The sequence below is a fragment of the Moschus berezovskii genome, chromosome Y (assembly GCF_049115385.1).
Source record: "Moschus berezovskii isolate FMDL1 chromosome Y, NW_MosBer_1.0, whole genome shotgun sequence".
In the NCBI taxonomy this organism is placed as follows: domain Eukaryota; kingdom Metazoa; phylum Chordata; class Mammalia; order Artiodactyla; family Moschidae; genus Moschus; species Moschus berezovskii.
Genome location: NC_142489.1, coordinates 31,237,539 through 31,255,863, shown reverse-complemented (window position 1 = coordinate 31,255,863; position 18,325 = coordinate 31,237,539).

The window sequence follows — 18,325 nt, the reverse complement described above, 5'->3', positions numbered from 1 at the left end:
ATGGGAAAGACTAGATCCCCTCAAGAAAATTTGAGATACCAAGGGAATATTTCATGCAAAGAATGGCTCAATAAAGAAAAGAAATGGTATGGACCTAATGAAGCAGAAGATATTAAGAAGAGGTGCAACAAATACTCAGAAGAAGTATACAAAAATGATTTTTTACCACCTATATAATCACGATACTGTGATCACTTACCATTCCCTAGGGCCAGACATTCTGGAATGGGAAGACAAGTGGGCCTTAGGAAATATCACTGTGAACAAAGCCTGTGGAAGTGACAGAATTTCAGTTGAGGTATTTCAAATCCTAAAAGATGATGCTGTGAAAGTGTTGCACTCAATATGTCAGCAAACTTGGAAAACTCAGCAGAGACCACAGGACTGGAAAAGGTCAGATTTCATTACAATCCCAAAGAAAGTCAATGCCAAAAATGCTCAAACCTACCGCACAATTGCAGTCATCTCACACACTTGCTAGTAAATAATGCTCAATATTTTCCACGCCAGGATTAAAAAATGGGTGAACCGTGAACTTCCAGAAGTTCAAGGTGGTTTTAGAAAAGATAGAGGAACCAGAGATCGAACAGCCAACATCTGCTAGATCATCGAAAAAGGAAGAGAGTTCCAGAAAAACATCTATTTCTGCTTTAATCACCATGCAAAAATCTTTGGCTGTGTGGATCTCAAAGAACTATGGACAATTCTGAAAGAGATCGAAACATCTGACCACCAGACTTGCCTCTTGAGAAACTTGTATGCAAGTCAGGAATGAATAGTTAGTACTGGATATTGAACAACATCCTGGTTCCAAATAGGAAAATGAGCATATCAAGGCTGTACTGTCACCCTGCTTATTTAACTTATTTGCAGAGTACATCATGAGAAGCGCTGGGCTGAAAGAAGCACAGCTGGAATCAAGATTTCTGGGAGAATTATCAATAACCTCAAATATCAATAACCTCAGATATACAGGTGACACCACTCATATGGCAGAAAGTAAAGAAAAATTAGAGTTTCTTGAGTAATATAATGAGAGTGAACACATTGGCTTAAAGATCAACTTTTAAAAACTCAGATTATGGCCTCCAGTCCCATCACTTCTGGCAAACAAATGGGGAAAGAGTGGAAAGAGTGGCTGCCAATATTATTTTTTTTTTTTTGGGGGGGGTCTCCAAAATCAATGCAGATGTTGCTTGTAGCCATGAAACTAAAATGCTTACTCCGTGGAAGGAAAGTTATGACCATCCTAGACAGCATATTAAAAAGCAGAGACCTGATTTTGCCAAAAAAGCTCTGTTTAGTCAAGCTATGTTTTTGGCAGTAGTCATCTATGATGATTACTCTGATTTGGGTCCCCTTTCTGCAGGCCAGAGGGTTATAGCTCCAATATGTTGTGGATCCTGTCCTTTGTGGGTGGGATTGGACCAGTGACTTCTCCAGGTTTAATGCTTCGGATCATTTGTGTCTGTGCACTGACATGTGGATCTGTGTCTCTTCTCTCTGAAATTCAATAAATTGTCCATGGACAGTGCTTTTGGGTGTTTGTGGGTTTGGTATGGCTTAGTGCACCCCCTTTTATAATATTCACCGTTTTGTTTCTGTTTGCTGGAGAATAGGTGTGGTTTCTCTTGTACTGACCTTACTGACTCAAGTGTGGAGATTGCTTTCCATGTAGACATGGAAATTCTGCGGTGTGTGCTTCTCCTTTAACGTTCCTTGAGGTAAGGAGTTCGATATTGCTCTAAAGTTCTGGAATCGATATCCTGGACTCTGGGTTTATTTTTCCAGGTTGCAGTAACATCAAAAGTTAACATGCACACAATACAGAAGATAAACCCCAGGTTAATGGTGGCACAACTCTCCTCATCCAGAAAGTATCAACAGGATGCACAGAATTTCAGACAGCAGAGAAAAGGGAGGAGTGTGAAAGAGGTGCCTAGGAGGAGATAGGGGAGTGTTAAAATGGAAAACAGCAATCAATTAAGGAAACTAATCCATAAATGAAGTCAGATCATAAATATTTTCTTACAAAAATCACAACATTGATATCAATTTTGGGGAAATAAACGTTAAGAAACAAGAAAAATAGTGTAAAAAAAGAAAATGGAGTTTAAATTTATACTCTCATATATAAAAAATGTGTTTCAAAATAGATTTATATGTGTTTTGTTTGAAAGATAATAATAGTTAATAGAAATAAAAGTTTAGGGTATAATAAAGGACTAAAATAGTTTAAAATTAAAGAAATCATATGGAAATAGATCGCAGAGTCTCAAAGCAGTTCTGTGATTTTTGGTTTCAATAGAGTGTCAGACAGTCTCTTGTTGAAATTTGTATTGTCAAAGGTGACTTTTGTTCCTCAGTTGAACAGTCTGGGCATATATTGCTGACTTATTCCATTGAACCTGTCACTTCTGGGTTGGTTTTTGTTTCTTTGTTTATATTTCCTTCTTTTATTTGAAAACCTCTCCATATCTTGTTTTCACCATGAAACGAGGGTGCAGTAACCTCATATTCGAGCTCACTTGTTCAGTGCTTTGGGGAGTGAGAGGTGGGACACAGAAATCAAATACCATTGGGATATTGGGGGTGCTTGAGGTGGATTGATCACATTGGGCTTTTGAATGACAAATGTGACATGTCCTTTCTGGGTCCACACCGCTCAGATTCCTGGTTGATACATGAGGGCACAGTTCCAAGTGGGCCCTGTGTTACATGCACTTCCCAGTTAATCAGGCAATCAGGTGCTTGGCAAGGGCCATGACAACGATTGGCTATGTGCTTTGTGCTCTTCCCAAGTCCAAAATCTCTGGTGACTGTTTGGAGGCAAGGCACAGTCCCAGGTGGGCCATGCATCTTATGCAGCTCTCTGGTCTCAGTCAATCAGTTTGCTGCCTGTGCCAGCGGGCAGAGTCTCAAGTATGCCATGTGTCTCCTCGGGCTAACTGACCCAGGCTGTCATGTTCCTGGCCTATGTGAACTGTCCATGAAGTGAGGAATTCATCACTAGCAACTGTCAGCCAGCTTAGAGCTTGGTAGTGGGTGTCTCTGGAGTCAAGATACTAGTAGCCTCTTTCCTTCTGCCTCTGGCAGTCGTACGCGTTCCTCTCTCAATCTGTGGAGGAAAGGGTCTTAAATGGACACTGGTTGGTCTTCTTTGGTATTTTCTAGTGCACGATCTTCTGTTCTGTGAGTATTCCATGGTTCAATGTGGCCTTAGAGCCTTCTCACAGGAAAGGTCCTTTCTAAAATTTCTGTCTCCAGTGTCCCCATGGTTTAGGTTTGTGTGTTATCTTAGCTTTGTCACATTGTCCTCAGGGCACTAAAGCCTGCTTTTAACCATAACGTGTTTGATACATCCCAGACCTGCCTTCAATGCCCCATGTATGACAGTGGACTGGAGTATCTGAATCATTCCTTGGCTAGTGATCGGATTTATTGGCATAAGCTGTGTTTTTGTTCTTCCTCTCTCCAGTTCTATTTCTTCCCCGACTGACACCTATGAGAGAGGGTTTCTTATTTTGTGCAAATTTCTCCTCCTTTAAGACTCCTTCTCCAAGGAGAGTCTTGATCCCTAAATACATTTCCTCCCTTTCATCACTTATTTTTTCTTACCTATTTTTCAAGAGACTGGTTTTCCTTTATCAGTTTCTAGGGCCCATCAACATCAGTCACAAATTGGTCTCTGGAAGGTGTTCCACGTGCAATCTATCCTTTGATGGATTTGTGTGGGAGAAAGTGGACTCAGGCTCCTATTCCTCTAACACAATGAGACCCTCACTGCAACCCTGGGAGATCCATTTTATTAACTGAAATCTTGTTGTTGTTCAGTCACAAAGCCATGTCAGACTCTTTGTGACCCCTTGGACTGCAGCACACAAGGCCTCTCTTCCGCTCACCATCTCCCAGGGTCTGCCTGAGATCATGTTCATGAATGGGTGAAATGATACCGCCTTCTCCTCCTCTCTAACCCATTTGTCCTCCTTAGTTCATTATTTCCTATGAATCAGGGTCTTTTCTCGTGAGTCAGTTGTTTGCTCAGGTGGTCAAAGCTTTGGAGACTCAGCTTCCACGTCAGTGATTCTAATGCATCTTCAGAGTTGATTTCCTTTATGTTTAACTAGCTTGATTTCCTTGCAATCCAATGGACACTCACAAGTCATCCCCAGCAGAGCACTTTGGTGTTCTCACATCCATACATGTCTACTGGAAAGACCATTAGTTTTACTCAATGTGATTCCTTTGGTCAAGTCAACTCTTCACTTTTTAACACACTTACTAAATTTGTGAGCACTTTGCTTCCAGGAAGCAACTGTCTTCTAATTTTATTGCTGCCATCACCATCACAATTCATATAGCGCCACAAAAGAGGAAATCTGTCACTGATTCTGCTTTTCCCACCTTTATTTCCCATGAAGTAGTGGGACCAGATGCCATGATCTTATTTTGTGTAATACTGAGAATTCAAGTGTACTGTTTACCCTGTTTTCCTATTAACATTGAGAATTATTTTATTCTTTTACCATTGTTTTCCCCTCAGTGTTTTGGATAAGAAATTATTTTCTAAGAGTGTTCTAAGATGGTCGCTACTCATTATACATAATACTGCTGGTTTTAAGTTTCCTTTTGGAGCATTTCTGTCATGCTTCTGTGACAACTCTGTAAAATGTTGACAAAATGCACAGCCTATATTACATTTCTCTATTAACATAATATATTGAGCCTGTTCATGTTATCTAGTTAGGTTTTCTCTGATGTGGAAACTACAAAAATACAAAGGAGGACAAGAAATAAGGATATAATATGGAGGGCTGCATGAAGCTGAACCCCTGTGGCATGAAGGGAGAGAAATTTTGATAATCAGTGGTTTCTATTGAAATATTTGGTACCAGCAGGTTAAAGGGATGAAAGAAAAATGTACACACTGAATTATGGAGAAGTGATTTTAATGTGCACGTCATATAATTTGAATGTCTGCAGTTCCTTTGAATTCGGATGCTCAGTCATCACCGACTCTTTGCGACCCCATGAATCACAGCATGTCAGGCCTCCCTGTCGATCACCAAGTTGCGGAGTTTACTCAAACACATGTCCATCGAGTCGGTGATGCCATCAAGCCATCTCATTCCCTGTCGTCCCCTTTTCCTCCCACCCCCAATCCTTCCCAGCATCAGAGTCTTTTCCAGTGAGTCAACTCTTCGCATGAGGTGGCCAAAGAATTGGAGTTTCAGCTTTAGCATTAGTCCTTCCAAAGAAAACGCAGGATCAGTCTCCTTTAGAATGAACTGGTTGGATCTCCTTGCAGTCCAAGGGACTCTCAAGAGTCTTCTCCAGCACCACAGTTCAAAAGCATCAATTCTTTCTTCACAGTACAAATCTCACATCCATACATGACCATTGGAAAAACTATAGCCTTGACTAGACGGACCTTATTTGGTAAAGTAATGTCTCTGCTCTTTAATATGTTATCTAGGTTGGTCGTAACTTTCCTCCCAAGGAGTAAGAGTCTTTTAATTTCATGGCTACAATCAGAATCCACGATGATTTTGGATTTGACACTGTTTCCTCTGTTACACTTTTTATTTCCCATGAAGTGATGGGACCAGATGCCATGGTCTTTGTTTCCTGAATGTTGAGCTTCAAACCAACCTTTTCACTCTCCTCTTTTGCTTTTATCAAGAGGTTTTTTAGTTCCTCTTCACTTTCAGCCATAAAGGTCGTGTAATCTGCATACCTGAGGTTATTGATATTTCTCCTGGCAATCTTGAATCCAGCTTGTGCTTCTTCCAGCCCAGCGTTCCTCATGATGTAATTTGCATATAAGTTAAATAAGCAAGGTGGCAATATATAACCTTGACGTACTCCTATTCCTATTTGGAACCAGTCTGTATCTCTAAGTAAATGAGAGTTGTGGTTTTATGTGCTCAAGGTGTCCTCTTATGTATGAACCCCATCTCTTACACAAAGAATAGTGGAAGATAAACTCGATTAAGGGATAGTCTTTCAGTAATAGGATCTATATTATTCAGCCAGGAAGTTATTAAGTAATGTTGGGGTTCTCAAACAGTTCACTTAAGACTGGAAACAAGCAAAGATTTTGACCACCCAAATAAAGTTGTTTAAAATTATATTTTGACATATACACATATATACACATACGTGTATGTTTGTGTGTATGGATGTGTGTATAGAAAAATGGCTTTTAATTTCGTTAGGCAAAGCAGCAATGGAAAAAAATTCAAACCCAAAAGCAGAATGATTCAAAAGTCTACTCGGTTATTGAATATACGTAAGTGGAAATACTTCCAAATATGTTTCTTTGGCTGCATCTAAAACATGAGGACTCCTTTATATCACTCCCCTCTTTCGTTTTAATAAATATCTACCAATTTTCAAATGCTTGTCCAGGTTTAATGACAAAAATAAACACTTATGGAAATATATATATATACATATATTTATACATCATAGATATACAAATATCTATATAAAATAGACAGATATGTTTGCTTAACAGAAAATATTGATACCAAGTTTAGATGTCAGAATTATTTCCAACTCCATGCTCCATCTCATCATGAAAGAGCCAAAATTGTTGTTGATTCAAACACTCCAAGAACTGGGGATCCTGATTAAAAATCGAACCTGGAACTGGTTCTATTTTCTTGTTCTAATCAGTCCCTTCTTAAGATTGAAAAGTATGAAAACCGAGAGAGAGAAATAGGAGATTCTAGACTTCCTCGTGTTCCAAGAGTAATATTTATCAGAGAAAATAGAAAAGACAGAAACAAAGGACATTATTTAGTCAAGCGATATAGAATAATAATGTTTTAGCCATTAAGCAAAGTCAAGGATCTTTAGTTCATCCTCAAAGGCCGTAAATAACATTCTGAGCAATATCCTGTGAACAGTTTTACAGATACTAAAAATCCCTGCAGATGCTGATTGCAGCCATGAAATTAAAAGACACTTACTCTTTGGAAGGAAAGTTATGAACAAACTTGATAGTACATTAAAAAGCAGAGACATTACTTTGCTAACCAAGATCTGTTTAGTCAAGGCTATGGTTTTTCCCGTGGTAATGTACAGATGTGAGAGTTGGACTGTGAAGAAAGCTGATCGCCAAAGAATTGATGCTTTTGAACTTTCGTGTTGGAGAAGACTCTTGAGAGTCCCTTGTACTGCAAGGAGATCCAACCAGTCCATTCTAAAGGAGATCAACCTTGGTTGTTCATTAGAAGGACTGATGCTAAAGCTGAAACTGCAATACTTGGCCACCTCATGCGACAAGTTGACTCACTGGAAAAGTCTCTGATGCTGGGAAATGTTGGGGGCTGGAGGAGAAGGGGACGACCGAGAATGAGATGGCTGGATGGCATCACCAGCTCTGTGGACATGAGTTTGAGTGAACTCTGGGAGTTGGTGATGGACAGGGAGGCCTGGAGTGCTGTGATTCATGGGGTCGTGGAGAGTCGGACACGACTGAGCGACTGAACTGAACTGAATTGAACTGAAAGCCCCAACCAGGCTGAAATGTAAGTACCTAGACCACAGAGTAGTTGGAACCAGATGGGCAATGATGTTGACTCCCAATATCCCCAGTAACAGGGCACTAGTAGAATGTCCCCAAAGTATATCACACACCCCATGCCCAACCTCACTGTGTCATTAAAATCGTTCCCCTGAAAATATTCGGGGAGTGTGAGTCTTTGAAGGACCAGCTGCTGGACACCTTACTTGGTTCTACAATAAACTATTGCAGAGAAGTGAGTAATCAAAGTTTAGTTGGGTTCAGTTCAGTTCAGTTCAGTCGCTCAGTGGAATCCGACTCTTTGCGACCCCATGTATCACAGCATGCCAGTCCTCCCTGTCCATCAGTAATTCCCAGAGTTCACTCAGACCTGCCTCCATCGAGTCTGTGATGCCATCCATCCATCTCATACTCTGTCGTCCCCTTCTCCTCCTGCCCTCAATCCCTCCCAGCATCACAGTCTTTTCCAGTGAGTCAACTCGTCTCATGAGTTGGCCAAAAAACTGGAGCTTCAGATTGAGCATCAGTCCTTCCAATGGACATCCAGGACTGATCTCCTTTAGAATGGACTGGTTGGATCTCCTTGCAGTCCAAGGGACTCACAAGAGACTTCTCCAGCACCACAGTTTAAAAGCATCAGTTCTTCGGGGATCAGTTTTCTTCACAGTCCAACTCTCACATCCATATATGGTCACTGAGGAGCCATACCCTTGACTAGACGGATTTTTGTTGGCAAAGTAATGTCTCTGTTCTTTAATATTCTATCTAGGTTGGTCATAACTTTTCTCCCAAGAAGTAAGCATCTTTTAATTTCAAAACTACAATCAGCATCCGCAGTGATAAAGTCTGACACTGTTTCCCCATCTATTTCCCATGAAGTGATGGGACCAGATGCCATGATCTTAGTTTTCTGAATGTTGGCTTCAAGCCAACTTATTCACTGTCCTCTTTCACTTTCATCAAGAGGCTTTTTAATTACTCTTCACTTTCTGCAGTAGGAGTGATGTCATCTGCATATCTGAGGTTATTGATATTTCTCGTGGTAATCTTGATTCCAACCTGTGCTTCTTCCAGCCCAGCATTCCTCATGATGTACTCTGCATAGACGTTAAATAAGCAGGGTGACAATATGCAACCTTGAAGTACTCCTTTTCCTATTTGGAAGCTGCCTGTTGTTCCATGTCCAGTTTTATCTGTTTTTTCCTGACCTGAATACAGGTTTCTCAAGAGGCAGGGCATTTGTTATTTCCATTTGATATTTCTGGTATTTCCATCTCTTTCCGAATTTTCCAGATTTTATTGTGATTCACACAGTCAAAGGCTTTGGCATAGTCAATAAAGCAGAAATAGATGTTTCTATGCAACTCTCTTGCTTTATCCATGATCCAGAGGATGTTGGCAATTTGACCTCTGGTTCCTCTGCCTTTTCTAAAACCAGCTTGATCATCTGGAATTTCACGGTTCACATATTGCTGAAGCTTGGCTTGGGGAATTTTGAGCATGACTTTACTAGCCTATGAGATGAGTGCAGTTGTGCGGTCATTTAAGCATTCTTTGGCATTGCCTTTCTTGGGATTGGGATGAAGACTGACCTTTTCCAACCATGTGGCCACTGCTGAGTTTTCCAAATTTGCTGGTGTATTGAGTGCAGCACTTTCACAACATCATCTTTCAGGGTTTGAAATAGCTCATCTGGAATTCTGTCACCTCCACTGGCTTTGTTCATATTGATGCTTTCTAAGGCCCACTTGACTTCATATTCACTTGACTTCACATTCCAAGATGTCTGGCTTGAAGTCATTGATCACACCATCATGATTATCTTGGTTGTGAAGATCTGTTTTGTACAGTTCTTCTGTGTATTCTTGCCACCTCTTCTTAATATCTGCTGCTTCTCTTAGGTCCCTACAATTTCTGTCCTTTATCAAGCCCATCTTTGCATGAAATGTTCCCTTGGTATCTCTAATATTCTTGAAGAGATCTCTTGTCTTTCCCATTCTGTTGTTTTCATCGATTTCTTTGCATTGATTGCTGAGGAAGGCTTTCTTATTTCTCCTTGTTATTCTTTGGAACTCTGTATTCATATGCTTATACCTTTTTATTTCTCCTTTGCTTTTCGCTTCTTTACTTTCACAGCTATTTGTAAGCCCTCCCCAGACAGCCATTTTGCTTTTTAGTATTTCTTTTCAATGGGGATGGTCTTGGTCCCTGTTTCCTGTACGATGACATGAACCTCCGTCCATAGTTCATCAGCCACTCTATCTATCAGATCTAGTCCTTTAAATCTATTTCTCCTTTCCACAGTATAATCATAAGTGATTTGATTTAAGTCATATCTGAATAGTTTAGTGGTTTCCCCTACTTTCTTCAATTTAAGTCTGAATTTGACCATAATGAGTTTATGATCTGAGCCACAGTCAGCTCTGGTCTTGTATTTGCTAACTTTATAGTATTTCTCCACTTTGGCTGAAAAGAATACAGTCAATCTAATTTTGGTGTTGACCATCTGGTGATGTCCATGTGTCGAGTCTTCTCTTCTGTTGCGGAAAGAACTTGCTTGCTATGACCATTGTGTTCTCATGGCAAAACTCTATTAGCCTTTGTCCTGTTTCATTCTGTGCTCCCAGGCCAGATTTCCCAGTTACGCCCGGTGTTTCTTAATTCCCATTTTTGCATTCCAGTCCCCTAAAATGAAAAGGACATCTTTTTTAAGCGTTAGTTCTAAAAGGTCTTGTAGGTCTTCACAGAACCGTTCAATTTCGGCTTTTTAAGTGTTACTGGTTGGGGTATAGGCTTGAATTACTGTAATATTGAATGGTTTGCATTGGAAATGAACAGAGATCATTCTGTTCGTTTGGAGATTGCATCCAAGTACAGCATTTCGGAATCTTCTGTTGACTATGATGACTACTCCATTTCTTCTAAGGGAATCCTGCCCACAATAGTATATATAATGGTCATCTGAGTTAAATTTACCCATTCCAGTCCACTTTAGTTCACTGATTCCTAGAATGTCTACGTTCAATCTTGCCATCTCTTGTTTGACCACTTCCAATTTGTCTTGATTCATGGACCTATCGTTCCAGGTTCCTATGCAATATTGTTATTTGCATCATCAGACCTTGCTTATATCACCAATCACATCCACAACTGGGCATTGCTTTTGCTTTTGCTCCATTCCTTCATTTTTTCTGAAGTTATTTCGCCACTGATCGCCAGTAGCATACTGGGAACCTACCGATCTGGGGAGCTCCTCATTCAGTATCCTATTATTATGCCTTTTCATACTGTTCTTGGTGTTCTCGATGCAAGTATACTGAAGTGACTTGCCATTCCCTTCTCCAGTGGGCCACATTCTGTTATACCTCTCCCCCATGACCCGTCCATCGTGGGTGGCCCTACACAGCATGGCTTAGATTCATTCAGTTAGAGATCAGTTAGAGAAAGCTGTGGTCCATGTGATCAGATCGACTAACTTTCTATGATCAAGATTTCTGTGTGTCTGCCTTCTGATGCCCTCTCGTAATTCTTACCATCATATTTGGGTTACTCTTACCTTTGTTGTGGGGTATCTCTTCACGGCTGCTCCAGCAAAGCACAGCCACTGCACGTTACCTTGGACGAGGGGTATCTCCTCACGGCTGCCCCACCTGATCTTGAATGTGGAGTTGATCCTCACGTCCCTCCTGTGCCAGCACAGCCAGCGCCACATGGATGTGGGATAGCTCCCTTCAGCTGCTGCCCCTGGTCTTGGGCTTGGGGTAGCTCCTCTTGGCTGCTGCCAAGAATCACTTTTATTTCAGAAACCAAATGGATTTACTGATTTGATTTATACATATAAACATTCTTTAGGAATGAGATTTTGCAGGCTCATGGTTTCTGTTACTGTTTGTGTAAGGAGCCTGTATTTTAAGTTGATGCTGAAGTATAAACACTGGTTGAACATTGCCCATCAATTTCTAGGAGACCAGTGACGTTGTTATGTCACAGCTACCCTTCACTTGCTAGGAGACCAGTGACTTTGTGATGTCACAGCTACTCTTCCATTGCTAGGAGACCAGTGCATTTTGGAACCACTGTGATGTACTAGGGAGTTCCCCCCTTAGGCCAGCCAAGCAGCATTTGAATTTGCTGTGTGTAATATCAGAAAAATGAGAAAAGTATCTGAAGAAAGATTTTCCTGAGATGGCACATGTTTCTTCTGAAATTCAAGATGTGCCTCCTAACGATGAATCCACTGCTTCAGAAACCTCCATCAGACCTTTGTATGATTATACACTTGCTGGGGACTCAGTTTTGCGATGTCTTATTGAAGAATATGCTTTTCAGGCTTTGAGGAAGTTCTGATGAAAAGGCCACGTTACACACTTTCTGTCTCTGAAGCAGGTGAGCTGAATGATTTTCTTCCACTCACTTTTCCACAAAAATTGTGGAATATAGTGGAAAGTGATCAATTTCAATCTATTTGGTGGGATGAGAGTGGCACTTGTATAGTGATCATTGAAGAACTCTTCAAGAAAGAAGTCTTGGAAAGAAAGGCGCCTTTCAGAATATTTGAAACCAATAATATGAAAAGTTTAGTTCGACAGCTGAACCTTTATGGGTTTAGTAAAAAGCGACAACCTCTTCAAAGATCTGCTTCACTATCTGACTTTCTGGAAGAAGAAAACAACATCGCTCTTTTGAGCAAGGTATCCCAAAATTTTCACTTATTAGCAATATGTAAGATTAAATCATGTGACCTAGAAAGCATGTTACCATATGTAGCTAAAACAGAATTCAAAATTGACATACCAATTTGTTGAAAAAGCTTTATTGTTTGAAGTTGAGACAGCTGGAGGATACAATATTTGATGTTGAAGCAAACTTTCCAATCAACTTGAAACAAGATATGAGTCTTGAAGCTACTTATGATATTTACTATATATATACAACATATTTTTAGTCGAGGAGCACATTTGTTTCTAACATGTTAGCTGTTAAAACTACTCTGGAGGCCTTTAATTTGATGGAATTTAATTGGTATCATAGAAGGAATTATTTATTCTTTCCTAATTTTATTTTTCAATTGGAGGCTAATTACTTTCCATTATTGTATTGGTTTTGCCATACATTGGCATGAATCTGCCCCAGGTGTACATGTGTTCCCCATCTTGAACCCACTCCCACCTCCCTCCCTCCTCCCTCCCCATCCCATCCCATCCCTCTGGTTCATCCAGTACACCAGCCCCGCACATCCTGTATCATGCATCGAACCTGGAATTGTGATTCGTTGCACATATAATAATATACATGGTTCAATGCCATTCTCCCAAATCATCCCACCCTGGCCCTCTCCTACAGAGTCCAAAAGACTGTTCTATACATCTGTGTCTCTCTTGCTGTCTCATTTACAGGGTTATTGTTATCACCTTTCTAAATTCCATATATATGCGTTAGTATACTGTATTGGTGTTTTTCTTTCTGCCTTAATTCACTCTGTATAATAGGCTCCAGTTTCATCCACCTCATTGGAACTGATTCAGACGTATTTTTAATGGCTGAGTAATACTGCATTGCGCATGTGCACCACAGCTTTTTTATCCATTCGTCTGCAGATGGACATGTAGATTACCTCCATGTCCTGGCTATTATAAACTGTGCTACAATAAACATTAGAGCACATGTGTCTCTTTCAATTCTGTTTTCCTCTGTGTGTATGCCCAGGAGTGGGATTGCTGGGTCCTATGGCAGCTCTATTTCCAGTTTTTGAAGGAAGCTCCACACTGTTCTTCATAGTGGTTGTGCTGTTTGCATTCCCACCAACAGTATAGGAGGGTTCCCTTTTCTCCACACCCCCTCCAGTATTTATTGCTTGTAGACTTTGGGATATAAGCCATTCGGACTGGCGCAAAATGGTACCTCATTGTGGTTATGATTTGCATTTCTCTGATTATAAATGATGTTGAGCATCTTTTCATGTGTTTGTTAGCCATCTGTATGAAGGAATAAACTTTTATAGTTTAGCTTTTATGGCAGTTTTACCTTGGTTTATAAAGAAACTAAATAATTATATCCTTTGACTTTAGTTACAGATCTACTATAATCCAAATTTCAAAAGAGGGTATCCTCAACTTTTAGTAAGAATAAAAAGAAGAGTTGGGATTAAAAATTTGTCTGCAATATCTTCATTAGCTCGAGATTGCAAGAAGAAGCATGTTAAAGAAAGTGTCAACATAGATGATCATAACTCTGATTTTCTTCCTGAAACTAGTGGAGAGAGTACAATTTCAGCCTCCACCAGTTTAAGTGTGCCTTTCATAGAAAAGCCTCACACCAGTCAGATAGTCGCTAATACAAGAGCTCTAGCTCTGTGTGATTTACCTTCCCCATCATCAATATCAGTTAGCCAAACAGACAGATTTTGGGAGATCAACCTGCTGTTTTAAATCAGTTGAGCATGTTTAAGTGGCACTCACATAGCAGCTACACTCAGGTAAATGGCCACGTTGAGGACTTGCCTACGACAACTAGATCGAATTCTCAGAACCACATCCTATTTCCATTACAGAGCAGTTATTCTAGACTGATGGTGGAGCCTTATAAGTTTCCAGATAGATATAGTGATATGTCAGCCCATGACAGTCCTTTCCGTGACCTACAAAAGAGAGGCAACTCATGGCCCTCAGTGCCAAAGATCACTTATATATCTGCCTCCTCTCTTTCAAGTCAACTCATCAAGAATCATCGTTATGTGAAAACCATGCTAATTAAAACGGACCTATCAAATAAATGTCAGATTATGGAGCCTAATGAAGATTGAAATTTTTGTTGGGAGATGTCAACAAATACCTACAATTCTTGTATTTGAACAATAAACTTACATGTTCATTTTCATAGTTTCATTTTCTTTTTTCAAACAATGAAGAGAAAAATGAGGCTTAGTTTAATGTCTGGCTATTTTACTGCACTATTTTATAAACTCTTCAGGACAAGAAAACATTAATTATGCATCCTAGGTCAATGACACCTGATCTAATATTTGTAAGCAAGAAAATGAGAACAAAGGGAAAAGAGGTAATGGATGTAAGGTGATTTCTGAAATCATCCCTGCTGAAATGAACGGGTGTCTACATGAGGAGTGTATGGGTGAAGGAAGAGATACAAATAAAATCAAAGAAATGGAAATGCACAGTATGCACCTTAGTGCATTCACAGTTACATTATATTCTATTAGATACTGGTAGAGTATTAAAAGGGTAGACAGAAGTTTATCTTCAGTATAGAAATTCATTATCTACTTGAAAATATAAAATCATGATCATCAAAATCATGATCACCACTGTACTGTCACTGTGATACCAAAGAAAACATAACATAACCAGTGAATGGCCCATGGTGAGCACAAGATATGTATTTTACAAGTGATAATGTATAGGGACATTTTAGTTGTTGTCCTTAAGTGAAAGCCAAAGTGAAGTAGCTCACTCGTGACCGATGCTTCGCGACCGCTGTGGACTGTAGCCTACCATGCTCATCCATACATGGGATTCTCCAGGCAAAGATAATGGAGTGGGTTGTCATTTCCTTCTTCAGGGATCTTCCTGACCCAGGGTTTAAACCCGGGTCTCCCACATTGCAGGCAGACGCTTTACTGTCTGAGCCACCAGGGAAGATGCTGTCCTTGAGGCACACCTTTATTTCCTGAAACCAAGATTCCACCCTATATTTCCTAATGCATGTTTAGATGTTGCTTATCTGTTCACACAGAGACATAATATATTCCTGGTGGTGATTGCAGCACATCAGTGTGATGAACAAGTTCTGTGAAGACATGGTGTCTTTTTTCCTTAATAATTTCATTATCTTTCTCTTATACTGTACTTCCAGAGCTACAGTCTCTCAACCTAATTTCAGTCATGCTAAGCCCCTTCTCACAATTTTGTCTCAACTCTTTCTTGGGGTTGGAAGGAACTGCCATTCAGGTCTTCCATGTGTTTTGGGTCTACTCTCTTTATGTATCTTTCACATCAGCTAAAATTAGAGCCTGCAAATGATACATTTTAAGTACTTACTAAGTTATCAATAAAGAAATGTCATAACCAATCAAATGCTATATACATTACTCAACATATTCCTATAACCGTCAGTTTTATCATTATTGGCGTTTCCTCTTTACTGATAACTTTTTCCAAGTTGATAAATATTTATTATATTTACACGAATGTTAAATGTGGGAATTCAAACTATAAAATGACTGTTGCTATCATGAAGTTTACAGTCTATAAGAACACATTCTAAGCATGTAGTTTCAGGACCCAGTACCCGAAAATTCAATAGTAGTTGTGGAGACATGAATTAAAAAAAAGAATCATTAATTTTAATAATCTAGAAAAGTCATGGAGTAAGCAGGGATCAATATCAATGGTTGATCCCTAATATATTTCACAACGAAATACTCTGAACAAAGGGTCTGCTTGTTGTACTATCCAGATATCATGAAAACTACCTAGAAATCTTTGCAATCTCAATATGGGGTCATTCCTTTAGATGTTGGTGGCAACATCAAGTCAGATCCCTGTTTTGGAATGGTTACCCACATAAGACAACATCAAGATAAGTTGACCACTTTCATTCTTGCAGCTAATGAACAGTGAAATCTGTGGAATATCTGTGTAGATAAAGGAATGGTCAACAAACCCACTTTTTCATTCACTGAAAAATTACATTCAAGGGGTGAGCATTTTGAAGCAATGGTAAGTGTTATTGAAATTGGTGTCCTTAGTTATGATTTCAAGCCCAAAGTTCAATTCTCTTGTTTTAGATTTCAGTATTTTTATGAAACTAAAAGACACTTACTCCTTGGAAGGAAAGTTATGATGAACCTAGATAGCATATGCAAAGCAGACACATTACTTTGCCAACCAAGGTCTGGCTAGTCAAGGCTATGGTTTTTCCAGTGGTCATGTATGGATGTGAGAGTTGGACTGTGAAGAAAGCTGATAGCCGAAGACTTGAAGCTTTTGAACTGTGGTGTTGGAGAAGACTCTTGAGAGTCCCGTGGACTGCAAGGAGATCCAACCAGTTCATTCTAAGGGAGATCAGTTCTGAGTGTTCATTGGAATGATTGGTGCTGAAGCTGAAACTCCAATACTTTGGCCACCTCATGTGAAGGGTTGACTCAATGGAAAAGACTCTGATGCTGGGAGGGATGTGGGACAGGAGGAGAAGGGGAAGACAGAGAATGAGATGGCTGGATGGCATCACCGACTTGATGGAGATGAGTTTGAGTGAACTTCAGGTTTTGGTGATGGACAGGGAGGCGTGGTATGCTGTGATTCATGGGGTCGCAAAGGGTCAGACAGGAGTGAGCAACTGCACTGACAAACTGACTGACGATGTAGTCCAATTTGCATCCTTTGAGAAATATAACCTTAAAGGTGATTCCATTTGCTATTTTATTGCCATGTACTGATTATTCGTTCTCAGTCCCTTTTACCTTCTTTTCATGTTCTGCTTTGACTGGCAGGTCCTTCTCATAAAGAACAGGAATAATCCACTTAGTCCTATGTGATAACTTGTAAAAGACATGGACAAGGACATTCAATATATCATGTTGAAAAGCTACTGTTTTTGTTTCCTCCTGAAACAAAACAGTACTAACCTGTACTAACAGCATTAACCTGTACTTCAATTGTCCTACCAAAGGAAACCTGGTTATATGGTCCATTCCCTTTGTTATCAATTGCCATATGGCTTTAAAATATCAGTACCTGTCATTCTCCAAAGCTTATAGAGAAAATAGCTCAATATCTTAGGGAAGCATTATACATGAATTCAATTTCCTTTCCTTTATGTATTTAGTTTATGATTGGTGCCTAAAATTGTAAAACTGAAAACAAAAATTAAGTGAGGTAAATACAGAAGATTGGGGCAAAAATTAGAGAAATTGATGGGATAAAGTCAGGGGATGAAACTGGATACTTAAAATATAACAAGCAAATGTGTCACTGAAGGACCTAAAGAGGTCAATATGACTTCAATATTGGTACACTAAAACTTTATTTTCATCAAATCACAGAATAGTTTTTCATGCAAATATTCTAAGATCCCATGGGATGTAGATCAATGTTCTATCTTTTGAAACATATTGGTTTAAAATGTCCCTAGAGTGAAATCATTTAACTACAAAATAACTTCCAACATTAAGCCTAGAAACAAATAACAGAGAACTCAGTGCATTTCATAGGTGTCCTTCAGTGAGTACTTTGGTTTTCTTTTCCTTTCATAATTGTGTTTTGGGCATGTAAGTTTGTGACTCTCCTTGTGTGTGTGTGTGTGTGTGTATCAGATTAAGAATGTGATTGTGAGTGTACGTCTGGGTTCTCTTTTGGACTTTTATATTAGAGATTTTGGCTGAAGAAATGGCTAATTCAATAGTATAAAGAGGTACAAACTAAAATGTCCATCCAAAGTCTGCTTTAGTATTTCAAAGTACAAGACAAGTGGATGAGTCTCAGAGAGTGAAAGCATTTCGATAATAACCAAGCGACTACACCCTAAGATACTTAAAATCTATGGCACTGTCACAATCAGCCCACCAAAGTTTAGAGGGGCCTTTGAAGTCTGTGATGTCTGGCAATAACAAAAACAACCCCCTACTAATTTGGCAATACCAGAGAAGCCAAGTAGATGTGTGGAGTTTCAACCAGGTTTTCTTATAATAGGATATTACAATCCTATTGGAGGTGGCGCACTCACCATTATGAATAGCATTCTTAGGGATCAAAGAAACTAATGATGAAATCTGTA